This window comes from Macrotis lagotis, chromosome X (assembly GCF_037893015.1).
Source record: "Macrotis lagotis isolate mMagLag1 chromosome X, bilby.v1.9.chrom.fasta, whole genome shotgun sequence".
In the NCBI taxonomy this organism is placed as follows: domain Eukaryota; kingdom Metazoa; phylum Chordata; class Mammalia; order Peramelemorphia; family Peramelidae; genus Macrotis; species Macrotis lagotis.
The window spans coordinates 666,969,457-666,996,489 of NC_133666.1; the positions used below are offsets into that span (position 1 = coordinate 666,969,457).

The following is a 27,033-nucleotide window of genomic DNA, read 5'->3' on the forward strand; positions in this document are numbered from 1 at the left end:
CTAGTTATAACTTAGGCTTCTTTGGGGTAAAGAATGAAAGAGTTGGGCCTTTTCAGCGACAGTTTTTGAGATATTTCTGCTCCAGTGAGACAGAGAAGTAAGCTAGAGAGAAAGAAGTTTGTAGCAACTGGAGCTGTCCCCAAATGAAATGGTCCCCCCCCCCTTGAGCTAGGTAGGGGTTTCCCATCACTGAATCTTTCATAGTTTCATAGATTTAGGACCTTAGAGGCCTTCTAGACCAACTCTTGTTTTATTCATGAGGATACTGAGGCATAGAGAGAGGTGTAAAAGCTAAAAAAAAAATAATAACATATTTATATACTTGTTTATGGTTTGCAAAGCACTTTCTCCATTAGTTATTTATAATTTTTTATTATTATCTCACAACCACATTGGAGATAGGTACCATTATTAGCCCCAATCTAAAGATGAGGAAACTGAGTCAAACAAGGTTAAGTGACTTGCCCAGGAATTATCTGAGCTTGGATTTGAACTGAGGTCTTTCTGACTCCAGACCCACACTGGACCACCTAGCTGCCCCATCACCTCCTACACGAAGCCTTTCTTGATCCTTCAGTTGTTAGGGCTCCCTCCTTCAAAAAATAATAGCAACAGTAATCTCGAGCATTTATATAATTCTTTAATGTTTTCAAAGTATTTTACAAATATCTCATTTTTATCCTCATGCCAACCTCCCAGGATTGTCAGGAGGATAAAATGATTGTTATTTTATTATATTAATAGAATAAAATATTATTAATCCCATTTTACAGATGAAACAGACATGGGAAAATTGATTTATCCAGTTGAATTGAACTCAAGACTTCCTTGCTCCAACTCTTCACTACTAGTAAACGTTACCCATTTATTTTTTTGTCACTTCTATGAGTCCCCCCTTGCTGTACACACATACACACTCACAGACGCACACATATAAACAAACCAGTAGAATACTGTGTATTCAAATACAAACCATTTAATAAAAATACAAACTCTTTAATATATATACAAAATATACAAGAGTAGAGATTGATTCGTGGTTGTCTTTGGTCCTCTTTCAGTGACACCCAACACAGTGCTTGGTCAATTATGGATGAATGCACGAGTGAATAATCCTAGCTCTGAGGCCTTGGCAGGAAGGAGAAATGTGATCTATGAAAACAGATTAAGATAGCCCAAGGAAATCAAGAACAGAAAGCAAGAGCCAGAATCTGCTCGGCTATTCTCTGCAGCGTCCTTCACGGGAGCCAGCTGTGTCCCTGGATTGGGAAGGGGCTGAAAGAGGAGAGAAGAGGAGATAAGCAGAATGAAATGTCATTGGACCAGAAGGAATGGTGACTGGGAGGAATTCAGGGAGCCCCAGGAAGGCAACCTGGAATTCATGGAGGGTGAGATAAGCCAGATGGAGACAATCATAGAGACAATGACTTCAGCTCTGTATGGGAAGACAGCACTGTGGAAGTCCTGGAGAAGAGATCCTGGACCCCCCCCCCCCCACCTTTTCCAAGGCAGCTAGCAGCAATAGTGGATGGAGTTCAAATGAATGAGTTCAAATCTAGCATCAGAGATTTACTAGATGTGTGGCCCTGGGCAAGTCACTTCAATGCTGCTTGCCTCAGTTTTCTCATCTGAAAAATGAAGATTTTTAAGAGGAAGTTAGATGTTTAATATATAGAGTGCTGGACCCAGAGTTCAAATCTAGCCTCAGATACTTACTAGATGTGTGGCCTTGGGCAAGTCACTTCAACTCAGCTTGCCTCAGTTTCCTCATCTGTAAAATGGAGATTTAAGAAATTTTAATCTTACCAGTTATGTGGTTGTGGGCAACTTCATTTCCAAGAGGAAGAAATAAGTAACTTTGACTCAAGTCCCCATAGATCACAGATTCCAAGCTTCTTGTTTCCTTGAAGGACTAGGGACATCCATTGTCCAAATGTTACTTAATGCATTTTCCTTGTTCAGTCTGGGGATGGGACTGGGAAATGAGTGATTAAAAATAGAAAGTTTTTGAAGGACTGAGTTCTGTTCCCCTCCCCCCCTGGTCCTCCAGGTGCCCTCTGGAGATTCCTGGGGATTAATGCTCCTTTCAGGTCTCCCTGTCCCTGGTCCAAGCCTCCTCCTCCTTCCTCCCCCAGTAGGCCGTTTTCCAAAAGAAGGGGTGGGGGGGAATGAAAGAAAAGAGAAGGGCAGGATTCATTCCCCTGGCCTGAGGCAACAGGCAGAGCAAAAGAAGGCTGCGGACCAGAGCAGTGGGTGGAGGGGAAGGGAGCCACCCTGGGCCCAGGCCCAAGCCCAGTTTCCACTTGACCAGTCTACGTGGGATCAGCTTCTTGGTTTCTGGAACAGGAAACAGAGTGCTATTTGGACAGAAAGCGCAGCTCTGTTTCAAGGCAGCACTTTTGAAGAGTTTGCAGATGGACCCACCATCGGATCTGTCCTTTGAGATATGCTTCAAGAAACTATGGTTTGGAGGTAAAGATGATTTAAGACTGGGAGCTCCCAAGACTTCCACAAACTGAAAAAGTAGGCCAAGGCTTCTTCACCGCCCTGTGTGGCCTGGACCCCTGCTTGGGACGATGGTTCTGAAGGCTTAAAATAAAATCCATAGAATTGTGAAGTAAAACAATAATAATGCAATTCTTATCAGAATTTTTTTTTAATGGGATGGGGCTGGGCTTGGAAGGAGGGAGAGAATTTGGGACACAAAATGCTTTTTTAACAAGAATGTTAAAAATAAATGATAAGTTTTTTAAAAAAAAGAAAAATATTGACAAAAATAAACCTGTTATAGAACCCCTACCCAGGAAAGACCCTTGACTTTTGAGTCAAATGGACTGGGTTCAAATCTGACACCTGCCACCACTTGTTGTTAGGACTTTGGGCAGGTCATTTCCTCTGTCTAGGGCTTGAATCTGACTTGGAAATGGACCTCAGCAGCCATGATGATGATGATGATGATGATGATGATGAGGAGGAGGAGGAGGAGGAGGATATAATAATAACAAAAATCACTATATTTCTGTTACATATTCAATCACTGAAGCTGAAGCTGAAATCTTTTGTCCACATAGTGAGTTGATGGAACTCACTGGAAAAGATGTTGGAAAAGATTGAAGGCAACGAATGAAACGGATAGAGAGTAGCATGGAAGCAAGGAAGATGAACTTGGACAGACTTCAGGGGATAGTAGAGGATAGGAGGGCCTGGTTTGCTATGGTCCGTGAGGTCCCATAGAGTAGAATATGATTGATGATTGAACAACAGCATTTATAGAGCACCTACCGAATATTAGACACCATAGTGCTATTTGCAATTATTATTTCTTTTGACTCTCATAACAATCAGGGAGGCTAAGTTCTATTATTCTCCCCATTTTACAAATGAAGAACCTGAAGCAGGTGAAGATGAAGTGGCTTGCTTGGGATCCCACAGTTAGAAAATGTCAGCGGTCACATTTGAACTCTGCTTTTCTTAACTTCAAGTCTGGTGCTCTACCCATTGCACCATCCAAAGAGTAATAGTGATAACAATAAGGAACAAAAGCTTTCAAAAAGTCCTAAATAAGAGGGGCAGTTAGGTAGCACAGTGGATAGAGCACTGGACCTAGAGTCAGGAAGTTAAATCTGACCTTAGAAGTATATTTCATCCTATTTGCCTCAGTTTCTTCATCTGCAAAATAATCTGGAGAAGGAAATGGTAAATCACTCCAGTATCTTTGCCAAAAACAAAACAAAACCCCCAAAGTGGTCACAAAGTCAGACATGACTGAAAAACAACTGAAAAATAAGAGGTGTTCAGTCAATAGATCCCTAGACTTGAAATCAGGAACACGAGTTCAAATTCCACCTTAGACACTTACTAGTTCTGTAACCCCGGGTACTAACTTCCAGTTGGGGCAAATAATAAGGTTAGGGCAAATCCCATGAAATGGAAATTTTATTGCATATTTCCATTGTCCTGGAACCAATGACCATATTTTATATAGAATGATTCTTACAAATATTTCAAGTTCTAATAATGCAACTGCTTCATGGGATTTGTCATTCTTATTCATGGAGACCTAGATGTAACCTAGGGCTATTTGTGAAGATAAAATGAAACATGTGAAAAGCAGTATACAAACCTTAACTTTTTAAATTGGTGTTTTCTTGGCAAAGACACTGGAGTGGTTTGCCATTTTCTTCTCCAGGTCATTTTATAGATGAGGAAACTGAGGCAAACAGGGTGAAGTGACTTACCCAGGGTCACAGAGCTAGTAGCATCTAAGGCCAGATTTGAACTTAGGAAAAGGAGGCTTTCTCAGAATCACAGCTTTCCAATCAATGAAGAAAATGCTCAATTTCTGTTTGGGGTTACAGAAATAAAAATGACATCATCCACATTCATAGATCCCGCCCCTATAATTAATCCACAGGAACCTGAGGAACCCAGGTGAGGAAGTCCAGTTCAGTCTTATCAATGACTTTTTTGAAATGAAGCATCCAGAGTCCATCTTCAGGATCAATGTGTCTAAAAAAAGAACATTTCCTGTTCCTTGGGAATGAAAAGTTCTCTTTTGAGTAGAAGCAGAGTTGTGCCCGTTTGGTTTTCTCTCCTAAGAATTTAAATTGCAGGGTGTGTGCGTGGGGGGGAAGCAAGACAGTTATTTAGACACCGAGTCTGCTAAAGGAAATCTGTGTTCTGGTTGAGTCTGGTCCCCAGATTCCAGAACCCCAACACTCCAAATGAGCACATGAATTTCTTTCCTCAACAGGAACCCAATGTGTCTAAACATCACCTGGGTCCGCAAGTGAGAGAGTTTTCCGAGACAAGGCAGGATAAGTAAATGATTCTGCAGACTGCCACAGGGTCCTGCCAACCTTCCTTAGGCAGCTTCCCTGTCCTTCCTGAGCATCAGGAGGCAAAGGGACCAAAAATGCATAAGGGGGAGAAACAGCCATCAGAAGGAATCTGACTAAGAAGGGTACCATAGGGGCGGCTAGATGGTGCAGTGGATAGAGCACTGGCCCTGGAGTCAGGAGTACCTGCGTTCAAATCTGACCTCAGACACTTTTAATAATTACCTAGCTGTGTGGCCCTGAGTGATCCACTTAATCCCATTTGCCTTGCAAAAAAAAAACAACCTAAAAAAAAAGGGCACCATGTATCAGGGTACTCCTACTTCCCATAGGTTGTTGTTCAGTCATTTCAGTCTTTGTGACCCCATTTAGGATTTTCTTGGCAAAGATTCTGGATTAGTTTTCCATTTCCTTCTCCAGTTCATTTTGCAGATGAGGAAACTGAGCCAAAAAGAGTAAAATGACTTGCTCAGGGTCACACAGCTAGTAAGTGTCTGAGGTCATTTTGAATTTAGAACCTCCTGCCTCCAGACCTATAATGAGACTAATTAATGTTTAAAAAATGAGCTGGAATTTAAGATTTACCAAGTACTTTAAGATTTGTATTATAATAATTTAATATAACACTTAAGTTTTGTACTTTTTAGTCTTAACAACCCTGGGAAGTAGAAGATTATAATAATCCTCTTTTTTACACTTAAGAAACTGAGGCTAGGAGTTTGCCTTGTAACTAGTAAGTGTCTGAGATAAGATTTGAATTCAGTTCCCCTTCACCCGACTCTATCACAGGACCACCTAAATGTGTAGTAATATATCTATGTTCAGATAGTAAAGGAAAATGAATGATTTTCATTTCTATCAATCCATCCATCTTGAGTGTCTTTATGAAGCAGAGAGAGAATGTTCATTAGGCTCTTCAGTCAGGGAAACTGAGGCTCATATAGGTTAAAGCATTAGCTCTTGCACATAAATGGTACTTCATCTGCTGTCTCTGTCTGTGACTTTGCATAGCTTGTACCCTGTTTCTGGAATTCTCACTCCTCACCTCTGATTCTTAGAATTACAGTCTTCCTTCCAAGATCAGCTCAAGAGTCACCTCCTCCATTCCTCTGCTTGTTTCCTCTTGAAATAATTTTGTCATTCACTTACCCATATGACTTCCCCTCTCTAGGCTTCAATTTTTCATCTGTGAAGTAAAGGTGTTCAATTGAACGATCTTAAAGTTCTCTTCTATGAATGGTGTGGACTCTGAGATATCTCCTACCCTACTCAGGCCTTATGGATTTACAGGTTGGATCCCAAGAAGAGTATCTATCCTTTTTTTTAACTCTTTTTTAAAAATTTAAGGCAACGGGGTTAAGTGACTTGCCCAAGGTCACACAGCTAAAGTAATTTTAAGTGTCTGAGGTCAGATTTGAACTCAGGTCCTCCTGTCTCCAGGGCCAGTGCTCTATCCACTGAGCCACCTAGCTTCCCCTAAAACTTGAAAAATATAGTTTGTGAATCTATATTTCTAAAACTATAATTCATGAGCCCTTATTGGTGAGATGATCTTTAACAGTCAGCCAGTAGACATAATGATCTCAAAATAGGGTCATTTACTTAAGATCACATAGTAAGAAGATAAGCTACAAAATATTTTCCTCATAAACCTGGTTCAAACTCACCCATGAATATATGAAAAGAGTGCACACAAAGTTAGGGTACAATGATGGTGAGGCAAACATATAGACCAAGGCAAATCACATCTCACTCTTAGCCCCAATATCCTTCCTCTCCTCGTGAACAGTACTGGCACTGCTCACTCCAACCCCTTTCAACGCCACCACTACCTTCAAGTACAGCAACCCTCCTGGAGGAGCTATTTAGTTAGGCTTCTAGGATTCACCTCTTCTTGCAGGTAGACTTGATTGCCAAGTTAGCTTTTTCTTGAATTTATAATCAACTCTCAGGACCATCCAGGTGATGCAATGGATCACGTTCCAGACCTGAATTCAGGGAGACCTTTGTTCAAATCTGTCCTCAGACTATTATACCAGCCATGTGTCCCTAAGCAAATCACTTCACCTCTCTCTGCCTCTGTTTCTCCATCTGTAAAATGGGATTAATAAGAGCACCTCCCTCCAAGAGTTACTGTGAGGATCAAATGAGATAATACGTGTAAAGTGCTTGGCACATAGAGGTGATTGATAAATGAATGTTAGAACAATCAACTCTCTTCTTTCTTGCTTGAGGTTTTGCTCCTCTAAACTGCTTCCTGCCTTGAGTTCCACTTCTCTACATCTAAGCATATACCTCTGCTTTCTTCCTCAGACTTTTAGACATCCTAGCCTACTTCTATTGGATATGGTGTTTTCCTCTAGGTAAGGAACTCTGCCACAAAAGACCGAAAAACATGATGGGAAGAAAAATGCCCCTTCCCCCTCTCTGTCCCTAAGAGGCAGAGAATATTTTAACCAGTAACCAGTAACAATCAAGTTTACCGTAGTTGTCTTTCCCCCTCCTTCCCTCTCTTTTGTTCCTCTGAGTGTGACCTATGGGAGGACCACCTTATCGCATCCAGAGGCTGGGGGCCGGACAAGGAGGTGACTACACTGACCCTGGGAGCAAGGTTATCAGCCTGCAATGGGTGGACAGTTCATCCTTTCTCTGGCTTGTCTCCTACCAGAGCCCCCAACCCCTGGGACAGCTTCTGCCAGTTTCCTTTTTAACCTTCAATGACCCCAAAGTAAAGGCTTCAGGAAGACAAAGGCTGTTGAGAAGAGGCCAAGTCTGGGGGTTTGAGATATTTTACTAAAATAACAACAATCCAATTCCCCACCTCTTTCTTTTCTGGACTGGGTAAAAAGAAAAGGAGATGGGTTGGGGTTGGGCTTCAGGGGAATGAAGGGAGAGAGAAAGGCTTTTCTCCTTGAACAAATAGATGACTGTTTCCTCTCAGGGAACGTGGCTTCTGTTTCATCACTTAGACAAAGGACAGCTAAGGGAGCTTTTATCAGTCATGTGGAAAGTACGAAGAGGAAAAAAAGAGAAAAATCTTCCAGTTCTGGCTGGCAGCTCCCTTTTGAAGTTGGACCTAGCCAGGGCAGGGTGGGTCTCCCCCTCACTGTTCCATATTCAATTTGTTGGTTGATAAAGTTAGAGAGGAGATGGATCAGGAAATGTCAGCTCAGACAATCAGAGCTTGGAATGAACCTTAAAAGACTTTAGCCCAAGCCCCCTGTTTGACAAATTAAGGAAATAAACTCAGGAAGGGAAATGACTTGCCCAATGTCACATACAAGTTTGCATCAAGTTCATTGACTTACCATTTCCTGTGTTGATGTGGGAGGGTAACGAGAGACACAGGGCTGGTATTAGAAACAGATGCCCACACATTTGGAAACTATCCATCTTGCTTTTTTGTCTCATCCTTCCTACTGGGAAAAAAAGAGAGAATATAGACTCTCCAAAAGCTGACCCCTATGCTTTATCCATTGGGACCATGAGGGACAGTCTTTTGCCACCTGGAGCTGAAAGATGTCCTCCTCTTGCCAGATTATCTTGCTAAAAATAAGGCAGAGATGGAACTTTCTGAAATACTGAGACTAGAGTCAGGAAGAGGAGATGAAATGAGTGCCTCTCTAGAGGAAGGAATAGAGAGATCTGGGGATGGTAGTGATGAGGGAGGATGGTCTTCAGAAGGAAAGGGTTTCCCCAGAGATAATCCTGATCGACCCAGACTCCAAGGAGCTCAGAGACCAAAAACATTCCCTAGCCACCAAAATATTCACAGCAGCTGTTGTGTTTGTGTTTGTCTCTCTCTCTCTCTCTCTCTCTCTCTCTCTCTCTCTCTCTCTCTCTCTCTCTTTGTGTGTATAAATGCAAAGAACTGGAAACCAAGTGAATGTCCACTGGGGATTGGGGAATGACAGAACAAATGGTGGCCCATGAATGGAGTAGAATGGAATTTACATCATGAAAAACAGTGGATTTGGAGAACTCAAAAAAAAGTGGGAAAAAGTCCTAGGAATGGATAAAGAAGGGGAGACGCAGCATCAGGAACATCATGTGTTGAAGGGTGGGAATGTTATGAGTGAAAAGAACAAAGGGCAAAGTGGTCTAATGACCAGGGCCAGTCTTGACCTGAGTAAATGCATCTGCTTCCTTTCTGGGAGAAGTGGAGGAAAATGGGGCAGGTGGGGGAGGAATAGTGCATATGCTGTCAAATGTGCTCAAGGCTTTGCTTAACTGGTTTTTTGGTTGCAAGAAAGGGGTGTATAGGAGAGCTAGAGAGTTGATATAAAAGTCAGTTAAGGTCATTAAAACAGAAAGAGAAGGGGGGAGAAAAGAAAGAGGAAAAAGAAGGAGGAAAGGAAGAAGGGAAAGAGAAAGGAGGAAGGAAAAAGGAAGGAAGGAAGGAAGGAAGGAAGGAAGGAAGGAAGGAAGGAAGGAAGGAAGGAAGGAAGGAAGGAAGGAAGGAAGGAAGGAAGGGAGGAAGGAAGGAAGGGAGGGAGGGAGGGAGGAAGAAAGAAAAACAATAAATGTTTTCCTGGTCTATTCAGTGAAGTCTCCCCCACTTAGAAGGATATCTGAGGGCCGGGTTTTGTTGTTTTTTCATTTTGTCTTTGTATGTTTGTGTTGTTTTTTAGCAGATTCAGGCTTCAAACCCAGGTCTTCAGGTCCGACTTCCAACTGGAGAAGATTCAATGGCTCCACTGCATCTGGAAAAACTGCAAATTCCTCTGGTGTCTAAAATCCAGTACAGTTTAGTTCCTGATAGACACCCTGTATTTCCAGACTTGGCTCACTTTATTCTCTCTTACCCTATTTCAGCCAAACTAACCAACATTCTGTTTCTTGTATGGAATCTTGTGTCTCCCACCTCTATGCCTCTGCCCATATCTGCTTTCCATTCTCAATTCTGTCTCTTAGAATCCCTAGTTTCGTTCAAGGCTCAGTTTCCCCAACTTCTATAAGAGATGTGTGAGGCATAGAAGAAAACAAGAGGAATTTGGAGTCAGAGGTTCTGAGTTTGAATCCTACCTTGCTCTACTGTGTAACCACAGGGAAGTCATGACCTCTCTGTGCCTCAAATTCTCATCCCTAAATTGAGGAGGATAGGATAGACAGGTTCCAAAATTCCATCTGATCCTCTAGGTATTTGAGCTGCCTCACCCAGCTATTAAAATTGCTTTGTATAAGAATATTTAATAATGAAGAGAGTAATGGCTGTAGCATCAGGAAGAACTGAGTTCAGATCTGATAGTGTACCTAGGAGTTTAATCTCTAAATTAATCACTTAATCTCTAAGCCTCAGTTTTCTAAGCTGCAGACCTCACTGGCTTGTTGTTAGGGTCAGGCTAAATGAACTAATATATACCCAATTCTTTGCAAACTATATAAATGTGAGTTATTATTCACTGAACATCTATTGTCTTCCTCAATAGAACATAAGCACTTTGAGGTCAGGAGCTAATGCATTTTTGTCTTTGTATCAAATTCAGCAGTTAGCACTATATATCTAGCATATTTGTTATTAATGTTGCTGTCCAGTTATTTCAATCAGGTCCAACTGTTCATGACTGTCTTGGGATTTTCTTGGCAAAGACACTGGAGTGGTTTGCCATTTTCTTCTCCAGGTCATTTTATAGATGAGGAAACTGAGGCAAACAGGATTAAATGGCTTGCCCAGGGTCACCAGTTAGAAAGAAGCTGAAGTTGGATTTGAGCTCAGGTCTTCCTGACTCTGAGTCCTGTACCACCTAGCTGCCCTTGAACAAGGATTGGCAGAGAAAGGGGCCAGGAAGCTCAATAACCCAGGAGCTTTCTGGAAATGTGAAGGAGACCGGGAGGAGTTGGAAAGAGGTGTACCTGGATTCCATCCTTTGGGCTGAAGGTTCTGGATCCCAGAAATACTTCCTGGTGAAACCCTGGAGAGTTCCGAGTCTCCCCACCTTCCCTGGCTGCACATCTCAGTCTCATCTTCATTCCTTGGAATGCCTGGGACTTGGAATGGGGCTCCCTGCAAATGGCCTATTTGTTTGTTTTCCTGACAATATTTCGTGGCACCAGGTTTCAAAGCCTTCCCGGGAGGATGCTTTAATTATCTTTGCTCCCTCATCTCCCTCCCTGAACTGGCATCCGGCTCCATCTCCCCTCTCCCCCTGGCAAGCTGTTCACCAGTCCCTCTGGAAACAGCCCTCTCCCTTGGCCTGGCGAGCTCGCCACCTCACCCAGGTGGCAGCTCCTAGAAGAAGACTGTCCCTGGCAGGCCCCGGGCCAGAGCTTGTTTACATCTTGCCTTCTCTACAGATTTCTCTCCATATGGAGATGTCGTCAGCTTTCGTCTTCATCTTGCCTCTTTTCAGAAATTGCAGGAGCTGAATGAAGAGAAACATGAGCCTGGGGAGGAGAATGCTGAGACACCCAAGCCAAGTCTCTGGCTGCCCTGCTCACTTGGGCTTAGGCTTGGACTCCTTCCAGGGACCAGGATGTCCCTGCAGTCCCTCTGGGCTGGCCTGGTCCCCATCCCTTGGGGCCAGGAATGTTAGAATAAACCAATGAGTGTGTCTATCAAGGTGAACCTTTGAGTTTACAAAGCACTTTTCATGTCTGTTCAGTCAACAAAAATATAGACTTGGAAGCTGAAATGAACCTCAGCTTTGTTGAGGGAGCAACTCCCCTCATTTTAGGGATAAGGCTTAGTGAGACGAAGGAATCTGCATAAAACAGGATGGATTGTAGGATCATAGATTTAGATACACCTGATAGGTCATCTCCTCCACCTAACTTCATTTTACAGATGAGTTTGAGAACCCTGATGGAGGTGATTCAGGGAATAAATAATTCAAGTGGGATTAGAGCTCTGGAATTGTCTAATCCAACCTCCTCATTTGACAGACAAGGAAACTGAGGACCAGAGACATTAAATGACTTCCCCAGGGTCACCCAGTTACTAAATAGTTGAGGTTGGATTTGAACTCAGGTCATCCTGGCCAAGTACTATTTATAAAAATGTTTACTCCCTCTCCATTAGAGGCATAGTGGACAGAGAGCTGACCTTCAAGACTTGGTTTCAGAGGAGAGAGAAGTTTCCTGTTGCTAGGGAAATCAGAGAAGACTTTCTGAGAGCTATGCCATTTGACCTGAGCCAAGATGGTAGGCTGGAATTTCAACAGTCAGGATTCCAAGTGGGGGAAGGGTGCTGGGCTCCATGTCTGCCAGGACTAGCATATAGATAGCTAAGAGTCTATGAAACCTGCTGTTGTTCTGCTTCTGTTGTCTCTACCCTTTTCTGCTTTGAGGTTGGGGAGGTTGGAGATGACTATAGCTATAATCTTGAAGGTTTTGAAAGTTTGGAAGAGTCATTCTTGCAAGGATTTATCAGAAGCCAGATGGTGAAGAGGAAAATTCCAAAGAATCTATCTGGCTCAGAACAGGAGTAGATAAGGTATATTCAGAGTCATCTTACCCATCAACCATGCTGAAATTGGAAATGAAATCAAATTGGTGAATGGAATGCTCTAGAGAATGTGTTAAGAATGAGCCCATTGGGGTAGCTAGGTGGTGCAGTGGATAAAGCACCGGCCCTGGAGTCAGGAGTACCTGGGTTCAAATTCGGTCTCAGGCACTTAATAATGACCTAGCGGTGTGGCCCTGGGCAAGTCACTTAACCCCGTTTGCCTTGCAAAAAAAACCCTAAAAATAAAAAAGAAGAAGCCCATCTTTTCCAGGGAATGAGGTAAAACAGGGCAGGTGTTGGAAGAGAGGTTGTCCTTTTATTCTTGCTATAGCTACTCATAAAATATGCATTTACTAAATATAAAATAATAATAATAATAATAATAATAATCTCAACAGATAGAGAAGGAAAAAAAGAAATAAGAAAAACCATCAAGATAGAAAACAAGGGGACACTTCAAAATAATGTAAAAGAAATCTAATTCTGTCAGAATTTCGAGTATATGAGAGGGAATCATGCGAGATAAAGTTGGAAAAGTAGAATCTCAGAAAGTGAAATTGAATTAGTGATAAAGGATCTGCCAAAAAGGAAAAAAAAATCCATCACCCTTACTCAAATTGATTTACAGCTGACTTCTATCAAATGTTTAAAAAGCAATTAGTGCCTGAGTTATTCCTATCATTCCTAAATTTGAGGAGAGAAATGCTCGATTCTACTTCCATGAGACAATTATAGACCAAAAGTGAAACTAGGGAAGGACAAAGCAAAAGAAGGAAGCCATGGAGTAATATCAAATATTAATTCAGAAATTTTAAAATAATGTTTTAGCAAAAATCTAGAAAAGTGAGTTAGGATTTAAGAGTGCCTTAAATGCTAAACTAAGGAGTTTGGATTTTATTCCATTAGTAGTTAGGAACTATTAAAGGAACTATTAAAGTAGTTACTATTAAACTATTAAAAAAATATGTATTGGTGGACAAATCACTGGACATGGAGCCAAGAAGAACTGAGTTCAAATTTAACCTCAGATGTGTACAAGCACAGTGACTATGGGTAAGTCATTTAACCTTTGTCGACCTCAGTTTTCCTCTGTACTAGATCAAATGATCAAAAGAGAATATATGTCAAAAACCTATTTAGATGATATAATATACAGAATTGAGATATCATATATAAAAATCTGATAAAAAAAAGATAAGGTGCTTGGCAAGTCTCAAGAGCACTTTATAAATGTGGATTATTATTCATTTACTCAACTAATCAACAAGTTTTTATTATGTTCTAGAAACTGAGTTGTAGTTAAGAGATAGAAAGATTAAAATAAGATAGTGTCTTCCCTCAAGGAGCTTCCATTCTACCTGAAGAAACAACATGTATCCATATGGACATGTACAAAGAAAATCCAAGATAATTTTCAGGTGGTGTGTAGTTCAACACTAGTTGTATAGTTGAACACCAGAACTTCCTGAAGGAAGCAGGAGAGGCTTTATGTAATAGGTGGCTCTTGAGCTGAGATTATAGAAAATTGGGAATTCTCAAAGTTAGAGGTGAAGGAGGACATTCACATCATGGTGGGGGACAGTCAGTTTAAGGGTGTGTCATTTTGAACACTAGTACAAAAGTGAGTTTACCTGGACTGGAGGGTATAAAGAGAAGCAATGGGTGAGAAACCTGGAAAGCTAGGTTTGGAAATCAGATTTTTCAGGTTTTAAAAGCCGGGGGAAAAAAAAAAGTTTTCTTTGATCCTAGAAGTAAAAGGGAGATGTTGCAGTTCACAGAGCAGAACAGTGATAGAATTATATGATATATATTTTAAGAAATTGGCAGAACTTTGACTCCCACATGATGGAGAATGCATTGAAAATATTATAAACTTGGTGATCAATTAGGAGGCTCTGAGAGTAGTCCAAGACAGGAATGATAAGGCCCTTGACTAGTGGGGTAATGGTGTGAGTACAAAAGATGCAAGAGTTGTTGTGGAGTTAGGATTTTGACTGGTGGTAAATGTGAAAGGTTAGAGAGATTGAAGAGGTTGGGTGACTTGGAGCATGGTGATATTCAGAGTAGAAATAGAAAAGTTGGGAACAAGATTGTGAGGAGCTGGCCAGATATGTTTGAGATGTCGTTGGATGCATACCTTGAACTCTAATTGTCCCTAAGAACACGATTTAGAGCTTTCTAACAGGGTTAGTGCTAGAAGGGATTTTTTAATTGTTGTAGTTTGGTTGTTTCAGTTGTGTCTGATTCGTCAAGACTCCATTTGGGGTTTTCTTAGCAAAGATACCAGAGTGGTTTGCCATATTCTTCTCCAGATTATTTTACAGATGAGGAAACTGAGGCAGAGTTAAATGACTTGCCCAGGGTCATACAACTAGTACACTCATGAAAGTGAGTCTTGAGGGGCAGCTAGCTGGTGCAGTGTGTAGAGTATGGGCCTTGGAGTCAGGAGTACCTGAGTTCAAATCTGGCCTCAGACACTTAATAATTACCTAACTGTGTGACCTTGGGCAAGTCACTTAACCCCATTGCCTTGCAAAAACCTAAAAAAACAAAAAACAAACAAACAAAAAAAAGAGAGTCTTGAACTCATGAAAATGAGTCTTCTGGGTCTGTCATTCAGTCTACCACTCCTAAGCTGCTCTTGAGGAGTAAGGGGGTAATAAAAGTCAATACAAAGAGCTGAAATCAGAGGCTTAAATGATTTTTCCTATATATCAAAATAAGAATTCTAATCTCTCCCCCCCCCTCTCTCTTATTACTTTCAGTTTTATTGAGGAGTTTTACTTTCATGGTGACAATTACATCTATATTTTGTTGCTTCCTTATCTGAAACAATAAATCACTACCCCAACTTAATTATGTTCAGTTGAAGTATAATTTATTTTGCTCTAAGTCCTTAGTTTAACTTGTCATCTTAATTTTTCAGCTGCGATTCTTATAAACAATATATTATTGGATTTTGCTTTCTAATACATTCTGTAAACTTTTCCATTTTATAGGTGAGTTCATTCTATTTACATTCACAGTTGTGATAGCCAATTGTATGTTTCTCTCTTATTTTCTTATAGTTTTATTCTTTATTTCCTCTCTTCTTTTTTTAGGTTTTTGCAAGGCAAATGGGGTTGAGGGGCTTGCCCAAGGCCATACAGCTAGGTAATTATTAAGTGTCTGAGACCGGATTTGAACCCAGGTACTCCTGCCTCCAAGGCCGGTACTTTATCCACTATGCTACCTAACCGCCCCTCCTCTCTTCTTTCTATTTCAAGTTATCACATGTTCTTTTTTGCCTTTTAATCTTTCTTTACTAGTCCTTTTATAAGCTTAAGATTTGTTTTTGCTTAGGGTTAAGCCCTCCCTGAGTGCCCTCCCTCCCATAAGCCTCTTTTCCCTCTTTCTATTTTTATCTAGAACTCTGTTGTATCAAATGTGTCTCTACATCAAATTTTGTGTGTATATTTTCTACCTTTGGCTATTTTAGATGAAACTAGTTCTACCAGTTTCTACTAGAAACCTACTTCTCTTACTTCTTCCATGTTTGCATATAATCTACTTGGACAACCCAATTACTTGTCTTAATGATTTTATTTCTTCCATTTCTCCTTGATGTATTCCTTCTCTCTCCCTTTTTCTTTTTCTTTTTAACAGACCTTAAAAATAACCAAACTATTATTATATCTTTTGTCTCAAATGACTACTCCTCTGATCCCCTGATATAAAGATTCTAAATGAACACTTTTAACATTTATCTTCTCCTTTAGAATTCTCCTTATGAAGACCACATAAGATTTATCACCTGTCACCTTAAAGGAGTGAAGAGCATGGAATGGACAAAAGACAAAGGTCTTCCAACCAAGAATAACTTATCCAGGTCTCTCTTGACCCATACACACACACACACACACACACACACACACACACACACACACACACACACACAGAGGCTGCAACCAGATTTGACTATCCGTGTTTCCATAACTATTCATTGATCTATTAATGCCAAATTGCCTCAATGCTCTTTTGTGATAGCCTTCTGAAGCCCTGAAGGTGGCCCTTTCTCCTAAGTATTTCCCTGTCCTTACTACTAAGAGCTGTAGGAGAGATAACTACATTAACTGAGATGGACAGTCAGACTTTGCTAACAGGAGGAATTGGCACTTGTTCACAATATGCTCCATTGGCATGTTCTTGGGAGCAGCCTCTCTGGCTTGGCTCCCATGACCTGGGGCCACTTCTGCTTCTGGATTATTTCACATTGGTCTTAGGGCCCTTGCACCAGATTCCAGACAGGCCTCTGTAGCTCTGCCAAGATTTCTCAGCACCAAGGTAGGTTTAGTCTTAGAGGCGTCTTAGAGCAAGGAACAGGTTCAGAAACACCAAGGTAGAGTCAAGGTGGGCCTAGAGTCCCAGTCAGCAGACACAGAACTGGGAGAAGCCTTGGAGATAATCTAGAAAGTCCACACCCTTCATTTTACATATGGGGAAACAAAGCTAGAGGTGAGAAGGAGATGTTCTTTTAAAATCCATTCTAAGGGGCAGCTAAGTGGTGCAGCACTGGCCCTGGAGTCAGGAGGACCTGAACTCAAATCCAGCCTCAGACACTTAATAATTACCTAGCTGTATGACCTTGGGCAACCTCATTGCCTTAAATAAATAAAATAATTTTTTAAAAAAATCTATTCTTGAAAATAAATTCATTAATTAAATATATATGAATTAATATAGTCCCAAAAGTGAGAGGTAGCATGATGTACTAGAAAGTCAGAAAGATCAAATCCTGCTCCTGATATATAACTATGCACATATACTCTCACCTACCAATACATTCTAACTATGTGAATGTGGACAAATCAGTTCTCTATGATTAATAAGTTATAGATGAGTTGCTAACCTGAGCTACTCCAAGGAGTTTTCACACCAAGATTTCCCCAAACAATGAAACAACAAACTTATAAGAAAAGAAAAAAAAAATAGAACTATATATACAAACATACAAACTTAAAAGGAATTCCAGAGAAGCAGCAAGGACAGAGCAATAGACAAACATTCAGGTTCCACCTCTGACTCATACCAGTCCTGAGGTCCTGGGCAAGTCACTTCACATTTCACTTGCCCCAAGCAACTCACTAGAAATAAATTTTGTGCAGCAGATGCTAATCTGTATAAGTAGTATGAAATCACAGATCTGGTTTCCTCACTTCCCCTTCAAAAAAATAAAATCCCATCAAATATGGGTCATCATATATACAGAAATATGCATAAGCATTTATGTTTTTATGTATACATAATGAGGTCATCAGTTTTCTTCCTTGCAAAATGATGGTATTGAAATAGATGGTCTCAGGGGTCCCTTCTAGCTCTAAAACAATGATTTTATGATATAGATGGATAGATGATAGATAGATAGATGGATGATAGATAATAGATAGATAGATAGTTATAGATTAGATATAGATATATGTAGTGGAAAGAGAGCTGGACTTTGAGAAACCTGGCTTCAAAGGATGACTTGTTGTCTATGAAGATCATCTTGCACAACTCATCTTCTCTAAACCTGCTTCCTCATCCAAAAATGAAATCATTAGGTAAAATCTGGGTTTTTTTTTTCCCTGCTCTCTCTCTCTCTCTCTCTCTCTCACACACACACACACACACACACACACACACACACACACACACACACACACATGCACCCATACTCACACACCACAAATTCACACTGTCCTTTACAGTAGGATCAGAGATTTAGAAATATCAGGGATGGGGCAACTAGGTGGTGCAATGAATAGAGTATAGACCCTGGAGTCAGGAGGACCTGAGTTCAAATCCAACCTCATATGCTTAATAATTACCTAGCTGTGTGACCTGGGGCAAATCACTTAACCCCATTGCTTTGCAAAAACCTTAAAAATTAAAAAAAAAAGAAATATCAGCTACCTCATTTTTTTACAGAGAGAAAAAAACTGAGACTTGGGGCTGCCAAAGTGGTCAGAGAATCCTAAAGTTGTAAGGGACCTCAGATGGCATCTAGTCCAAGCCACTTATTTTACAACTGAGAAACCTCAAGAGTGTTGAAGTCACTTGCCTAACGAAAAGAGCTGAGCTATGAACCCAGGTCCTCTGTCTCCAAATAGACTTGATTTCCTTGGTTTTTCAGATCTGCTGCAAGGGACAAAATCTGCAAATAACTGCTCATCATTGTGAGTTACCAGCCAACATTTCCCTCCCATGCCCGTGCGGCGCACACACACACACACACACACACACACACACACACACACACACACACCCTCTCATGTGGGCCAGCACCAGCTCTCTCACTCACACAAATAGCAGCAGCAGCTCGGATTTCCACATTAACATGAGAATGAATGTTCTCACTGGAAGCCTGTAATTACGTTTTTCTCCCCCCCCCACCCCCAGTATAATTAATTATGAATACCACTGGAGTAAGACACTGCTACATTCTTGGTTCTATTTCTGCCCTATTAAAAATGTATGAGCGTATGAAGTCATTTTCCCAGACAGTTGCTCCCATAAACGTAATTGGAGCCCAGTTTAAAAAAAGGGGGGGGGACCACAGTGAAAGGTTGACTTGATTTTTTTTGTTTTTGTTCTACAGAGCAGGAGATGAGATGAAGATCCTTGGCTATGGCAATAAAGTTCAATCTTATATAAAAAGGGACAAAAAAAGAAGGGAGGGAAGAAAGAAAGGGGGAAGGAAGTGGAAGGAAGGAAGGAAGGAAGGAAGGAAGGAAGGAAGGAAGGAAGGAAGGAAGGAAGGAAGGAAGGAAGGAAGGAAGGAAGGAAGGAAGATGGAGGGAGAGAGGAAGAAAGATGGAGAGAGGGAGGGAGGAAGCAAGGGGAGGAAGGGAGGGAGGGAGGGAAGAAGGGAGGGAGGAAAGGAAAGAAAAAAGGGGAAAAGAATTGGAGGGGAGGAAAGGAGAGGAGGAAAAAAAAAACTTCTCAGGAAGGCTTGTCAAAAGAAAGGTCAGAATTGCACCTTACAACCTCCATATCTTAATATAAGCTTTGAGAAGAAGCAAAAAAAGGAAGACTGTATTTTTTATGCTGATTTTCATCACACGGTGATCATATATCTAGCTCTGGAAAGAGCCTCAGGCCATCCAACCCAACCTACACATTTTATAACTGAGATCTTAGACTCAGGAGTGTTAAGAGACTTGTCTAAGGTCACATGGCTTCTAAGTGGTGGTTAAGATTTGAACCCCGACCATTGTGTCATCATAAAAAAGTCAAAGGCATCAGCTAATCCAATCCTTTCAGTTCACAGATTTTATAATTCATTGGATTGTAAACTCCTTGAGGGCAAGGACTATCTTTTGCCTCTTTTTGTATCTCCAGTCAGTGCTTAGAAGGGTCTCTGGTACATAGTAGGCACTTAATACACTTTGATTAATTAATTACAGGTGAAGAAACTGAGACCTAAAGAGATGAAGCAACTAGACTAAGGTCACAGAGCTAGTAACTGCCAGGACTTCAGAGGGGACCTCAGAGAGTGTCTAATCCAACAAGGCTATTTTACAGATGGGGATTCTGAGGTAAAGTGAATTTCCCAAGGTCACTTGGGCAGAATTTGAACCCAGGTTCCCTAATTTCAGATACCTTCTTCTGGGAAAACTCCTTTGCCTTAAAACCTGAGTAATTTCTGTATTTTGAAGACCAGGGTTAATTAAACCTTCCCTCAGAAGAAGGAAGAAACCTTGGAATATTAGATGAGAGTATAGAATTTAAAGTTAAGAAGACCAGGCTTCATATCAAAGAAAGAGGAAAAAGGCCCATATTACACAAATATCAATTCCAACTTTCTCAGTGGAATCAAAGAACTAGAAATTAAAGGGATACCCATCATGATATTCAGGAATGCCTAGACAAGTTATGGTGTATGAACGAGTTGGAATTCTATTGCGCTTATGAAGAAGATGGTTTCAGAAAAACCTTAGAAAGCTTGTATGAATTGATGCAAAGTGAAGTGAGCAGAACCTAGAGAAAAAATTATACAAAGACAACAATATTGTAAAGACCAATGGCTTTCAAAGATTTAAGAACTCTGATCAATGTTATAATGCTAAACCACAATTCCAGAGAATCTATGTTGAAGAATGCCACCCACCCTCAACAGAGAGGGGAATGGATTCAAGGTGAAGAATGGACACAGTCAATGTGGGAATTGGTTTTGCTTGATTATGCATTTTGGTTGCAAAGATTTTGTTTTTCTTCTTTTTACAAAAGGGGACCAGGGGATGCAGTGGATAGAGTGCTGGGCCTGGAGTCAGAAGATTCATCTTCCTGTGCTCAAATCTCAGACACTTAGGCATGACCCTAGGGAAGTCACTTAACCCTGTTTGCCTCAGTTTCCTCATCTGTCAAAAGAGTTGGAGAAAGAATGGTTAACCATTCCAGTATCTTTGCCAAGAAAACCCCAATTGGGGTTATGAAGAGATGGACCTGACTATGCAACAACAACAAGGGGCAAGGAGGTTGGAAGGGGAAAATAAATTTTCGTTCATTTTTAAAAATTAAATTAGGATCATAAAAAAAATACCACTTGTGACACTTAGCTGTATAATCATAGTCAAGCCACAACTATGTGTATTGAAGTTTCTTCACTTGTAAAATGGGGATAATGATATCTCTCACAGGCCATAAAGAGTTTTACTAACTTGAAAGTGCTATATAAATTTCAATTATGATTCTCTTAACCTCAGGGTCTGATACGACCCTACTTACTTATAAAGCATCGGCTTAGCTCAGGAGTCAGACAGACTGGGTTCCCATCTCAAACTGTCTGTGGCATCTGTTACTAAAATGACTTGAACAAGTCATTTAAGCCACCCCCACCTGCTTCAGTTTTTGTATTTATAAAATGAAAGGATTAGCCTCAAGTCACTTTCAGATCCAGATCTGTGACCCTATAAAAAGAAAAACATATTTCTTCAGGGATTGCTGATATCCCCATATCCCATTCTCCTTTTCCCCTCTCCAATGGTCATATCCTTTGGACCCGTTCCCAGGCCTGCAGGGGCTCGGCCACTTACCCAGCCTAGGACTTGGGAGGGATAAACTTAACCTTGCCAAGTAGAAATCTGAGACACGGCCCCCATGCTCACTTCCAATGCTTGTCACATGTGTCTTGGACATATCACATTTGTGACAGCCCGGGAAACACATGTTGTACCAAAGACAGAAAAGAGGTCAGAGATTGCTATGGCAATTATCACAGAGGCCCTGAATGGATAAGGGAACGGGACTGGACTTCACCTCAGGAATCCTAATCCTGTCTCAGATGTGACTAGCTGTGAGACCCTGGGCAAGTCACTTAACCTCTGTCTGTCTCACTTTTCTCATTTTTAGAATGCACCTGCCCCTTCCAAGGTTGTTGGAAGGTAAATAAAGTGTTTTGAACAACAGCCACATTGAGTGATGATCCACCATGACGGACTTGTTTACTTCCACAGTCCAGTCATCAAAGATAATTCTGAAAAACTTGTGATGGAAAGCACCATCCCTATCCAGAGAGGGAACTGTGGAGTTCAAATGCAGACCAAAACTTATTGTCTTCAATTTTTAAGAATTGTCTTATGTATTATGTTTTTTCTCTCTCTTTTGTTTTTTCTGTTTTGATTTTATTCTTCTGTCATAACATAATTAACAAGGATCTATGTTTAGCATGATTATACATGTAGGATGGATTGTTTTCTGTAGGAGGAGGGGGAAGGAAAGGAGGAAGGGAGAAAAATGTAAAACTCAAAATTTCAAAGAAAATTAATTGTTGAAAGCTAAAAAACCATTAATTAAAATAAATTTTAAAAAATAACGTGTTTTGCCAACCTTATTACCATAATGATGCCCATGACTATAATACACTACAGTGTGGCTCTCTATCACCTCCAGGAACAAATACAAAATGTTCTCTCTGGCATTTGAATGAACTAATCTCCTTCCACCTTTCCAGTCTCCCTTCACCTTACTCCCCAATCCAGGGACACTGACCTCCTGACCATTCCATCACCAAGAAATTCCATCTCAGCTCTGGACCCCAAGCTTCTTCTTCCTTCTTCCTCTCCAACTATGGGCCTCCTTGTCTTCCTTTAGGTCCTAACTAAAATCCTACCTCCTACAGGAAGCCTTTTCCAATCTCTCTTCATTCTAGTCTGTTATTTCCAACTTATCCTATATACAGCTTGCTTTCTATGGATTTATTTGCATGTCGTCTCTCTCATTAGACTGGAAGCTCCTTGAAGGCAGGAATTTCTTATGTCTCTTTTGTAACCCCAGCACTTAGTATGATGCCTCCATTCTGTGAATGATTTGAGATCTCTGTCACTTCCAAAGAGAACTCGAAGTATTGTAAGTCCCTCCCTCAATTTACTGAAATTATCTGGTTAGTTAGCTCCATATACATACAGAAATATTTAAACTAAAAACATTCTCTTTGGGACCTAAATCCCAAGTAAATGAGGCAATTGGCAGCCTAGTAGAGAGAGAGTGCTAAACCTGAAGTTAAGAAGACCTGAGTTCAGATCTAGCCTCAGACACTTAGTATCCAGGTAACCCTGAGCAAGTCTTCAATCTGTTCCCTTAACTGCAAATAAGGGAGAATAATATCACCTATCTGGAAGCTGTTGTGAGGATCAATATTTATAAAACACAACACACTGATTGATATTCAGTAGGCACTCTATAAATGTTTATTTCTTTCCCTTCCCCTTTGTATCGAGTGCTCTTATGTTTGTCCTTCTTCTTGAAGAAAATCAAGATGTCAGGAGGCCAGGAGGCCATGACAAGCAAGTGAATTAGATTTGAGTGGGGGGGTGGGGCTGTGCTAAGTCCCCAGCCTCACTTTCTCCTTTAGAGTCATCTGGATCCAGTGACCAGATATGAATCAGGCTGACTGGAGATGGACCCAGATGCAAGGCAATCAGGTTTAAGTGACTTGATTGGATATTCTAAGTGATCTAGAAATGAATCAAAAATGAACCCTCCAGGGGCAGCTAGGTGGCATAGTGGATAGAGCATGGGCCCTAGAGTCATGAGGACCTGAGTTCAAATCCTAGCTGTGTGACCTTGGGCAAGTCACTTAACCCCACTGCCTTGCAAAAACCAGAACAAAAAAGGAATAAAAGAACTCTTCCTTTAGAAGGCAACAGGACATGTTGGGGTTTGGAATCAAAAGGCCTTTATTCAAATCCTCTCTCTGCCCTTGCCCACTTGTGTGACCCTGGGTAAACCGTTTCCCCTTCTGGGCCCAGTGACATCTAAAATAAAAGGGCTAGAGTTTGTTCCAACTCTAAATCTAGAATCATCTGCTCCCTGCCCACTTGCAGATCACAATCTAGGAGGCAGAAATTATACATGGACATAAACAATGGCAACAGAGTGGAGAAGGGGTTGGTGGCCATAGAAACCCATCAACCCAGGGCTCTCAAAATAAGGAGAGATGGCTTCCATCTTGGCCAAGAGGGAGCAGGTGTTTCTTGTCAACTCTGGAGGGAAGGGGGGTGTGTGTCAGTCAAAGGCACCTGCCAGCCCTGCCCCCCCCCAGAGTCCAAGAGTCCTGAGCTTTGAAATGCCTGCTCTACAGGTGTGTTTTGGGTTAAAAGCTGTATCCTTTGAAGTCTGAGCCAGCCAACCAGGCCAACCTGTTTTGGTGGGTTATCACTCAAGCAATCTCTGACCAAATCCAGGATCTCTGCTCCAGGGGCATGGGGGGAGGGAAGGGAGGGTGGAGTTAGACCCTAGTTAGACCTAACTGGGGGAGGAAAGGAGGGGTGATGAGGGACACAGAAGGAGGGGATATTGTTTCTCACTTATTTCTCCACTCAGGACTCTGGTATTGTGCTGCTAATGAGTTGGCTTCCTCTTTGAGCAACTGTGACCATGCATCATGGGTGAGGGTATTTGCACTCTGACCAGGTCCCCCTGGATGGTTGGTTTCTATTGATCATCATCACCTTTGCCACTGTATTGCCACTATTTCATATCCATGTATAATTTCTGCCTACTAGATTATGAGGGGATTGTGAAGCATGGGAAATTACCAGCTCTCAGAAGACAGGAGGATGTGATGGGAAACATTAGTTAGGAGAGATCTGGGTTCAAATCCTGATTCAGTCACTCACTAGCTATGTGAACCTGTGAAGGTCACAACCTGGTTGAGACTCAATCCCCTTGTCTATAAAATGGTAGTAGATCATAGGAGAGCATACTTCTCCTGTTCACCCTGAGGCTCAGAAGAGATAATGGAGTTAAGGCACCTTGCAAGCCTTAACAGAAGATTGCCTTCATCTCAAAATTGCCTTCCTTTATGATTTCAGAGCCAAATCCCACAGAGGAGCCCGGAGCATATAAGACAGAGTGACTCCTTCAAAGTGTTTTATTTATTAAATTATTTAAGTTAATTAATTATTTTATCATCATATATAGAATTGTAAATTATATAATTAATAAATTATATTATTAAAAGTATGCTAAGCATGAGACTAGGCCCATCAGAAAAATCAGTGGATCATAGGATCATAAAGTTGAGCTATATGTGAGCTTAGGGGCCTTTGAATTCAACTCCCTCATTTTAAAGACGAAGAAACTGAGGTTCACAGAAACGATGAGCTTTGCTCAGTGTCTGAAGGAGAGGTTCAACTTAGTCTCCCTGATTCCAAATCTTAACATGCTGCCTAACACATAATATTAAATACTTATTAATTGATTGATTATCTGGTACTTTGCTTTTGTTTTTGCAAGGCAGTGGGGTTAAGCTAGGTCATTACTATTAAGTGTCTGAGGTCGAATTTGAACTCAGGTCTTCCTGACTCCAAGGGCGGGTGCTCTGTCCACTGCCACACCTAGCTGCCCCAATTGATTGATTATCTGAAGGATGCCATTGTTATTGTGGTTCAATCGTATCCAACTCTTTGTGACTCTGTGGGCCATAAGATACCAATTCTGTCTGAGATTTTCTTGGAAAAGATACTGGAGTGGTTTGCCATTTTCTTCTTCAGCTCATTTTACAGATGAGGAAACTGAGGCAAATAGGGTGAAGTGACTTGTCCAAGGTCTCACATCTGGTTAGTGTCTGAGCCTATATTTGAACTCGGGTCTTCCTGATTCCTAGTGCTCTCTGCCACCTAGCTGCCTCCTGAGAACATACTGCCTACCATCAATGACCAATTAGTCAGCTCTGCTAACTGGCCTAAATTCAAGTGGCCCAACAAGAACCTTTGATGTGCCTATTGTGAGACAGACATGATGCCCGTCTCTGGAGGATTTGGAGCCACATGAGCCGAGTTTGAATCCCAGATTCTGTGACCTTGGGCAATAGGTGGATAGGGTTTAGATAGATTTAAGAGTCCAGAAGACCTGAGTTCAAATGCAACTTGAGATACTGGCTAGCTATATGACCCCGGGCTAGTCATTGCCTTATTTTCCTTATCTATAAAAATGGGAATAAACATGGCAACTATCTGGCAGGGTTGTTGTGAAGATCAAATGAGATATTTGTAAAGTTCTTCACACAGTGCCTGCGTATTCACTTCACCTTTTGGGGCTTCAGTTTCCTCCTCCGTAAAATGAGAGAATTAGACTAGATGGCCTTCAAGGTCCCCTTGAGCTTTCAAATCTATGATCGTATGAAACAATCCTGAGGAAGCTTACGTTCTCCTGGGATGGATCACATAGCTACTAAGTATGGGAGGTAGATTTTGAACCCACATCTTCTTGACTTCAAACATATCACTTTATCCAACAACTAAGCTGATTCCCGAACCTCAGAGGTCTTTGTATATAAGCTCCTATTATCAGGGGCCCAGGATTGAGGAAAGGGGACGGGAGCCTCTGAGACTCTGGAATTGGACTTTGCCTTCCAAGTCAGAGTGGAGTTCTCCAACTTGATGCTTGGAAGAGAATGATCTCAGTGGTTGCTCTGTGACTTGAGAACATTGTTCTCTCCATTCACAGTCCATGCCTTAAGGCAACTGTCCCCAAAGCTGCATGGAGACCTGGGTATCGGAGCCCAATAGCCCTTCTACCCATGGCACCCCACTAGATCTCCTTGGTAACCTTTTGAATGAGGGAGGGTGGATGGAGAGAATCACCTGAAAGGAAGGACTCAGTTCCAATTGGTTGGAAAGACATGGGATGTGACAAGAGGTGGGTGACCAAGATGAAGGAAGAACTCAAGACCCATTTTACAATATTATTACTTATGTGATAATATCATTTTGTCAATAATATCAATGCATGAAGATTAATTACATTATATTAACATTTAGAAATGTTCATATATAATCGCATATTACATATAGTTGTGAATATTGTCCTTTGTCCTTCATTCTCAGAGTACGCTAACATCAGAGACATGACACCATGAAGGGCAAGTGAATTAGCTTTAAGTGAGGGAGGGCTGTGCAAAGTTACTAAGCTTCACTTTCTCCTCCAAAGCCATCTTTAGTGGCATGATATGGATCAGGACAACTGCAAATGGCCCAGGACGTAGTAGGAGGCCTTGTCTTTTTAAGTCAGCGTCTTTACCAGGTCTCAGTTTGACTGAGGCCATACCCATTCAGTGATTAAAGCTAGTCAAGAAATAAATGGGGGGGGCAGCTAGGTAGTGTAGTGGATAAAGCACCTGCCTTGGAGTCAGGAGTACCTGGGTTCAAATCCGGTCTCAGACACTTCATAATTACCTAGCTGTGTGACCTTGGACAAGCCACTTAACCCCATTTGCCTTGCAAAAAC

General features: G+C 41.3%; 2 long non-coding RNA genes across 2 annotated transcripts; both read right to left on the reverse strand.

Annotated features, from left to right (window-relative positions):
• Positions 1-960: 960 nt before the first annotated feature.
• LOC141497831 (uncharacterized) lies at positions 961-2,946 on the reverse strand. Its single transcript, XR_012471454.1, has 4 exons — positions 2,425-2,946; positions 1,717-1,771; positions 1,499-1,628; positions 961-1,275 (listed from the first exon to the last, which is right to left on the reverse strand). It is a non-coding gene; the product is annotated as an uncharacterized LOC141497831 (long non-coding RNA).
• A 106-nt stretch (positions 2,947-3,052) lies between these two features.
• LOC141497832 (uncharacterized) lies at positions 3,053-11,966 on the reverse strand. The gene is made up of 6 exons (XR_012471455.1): positions 11,881-11,966; positions 11,054-11,200; positions 10,692-10,842; positions 8,147-8,257; positions 6,727-6,826; positions 3,053-6,024 (listed from the first exon to the last, which is right to left on the reverse strand). It is a non-coding gene; the product is annotated as an uncharacterized LOC141497832 (long non-coding RNA).
• Positions 11,967-27,033: the final 15,067 nt, after the last annotated feature.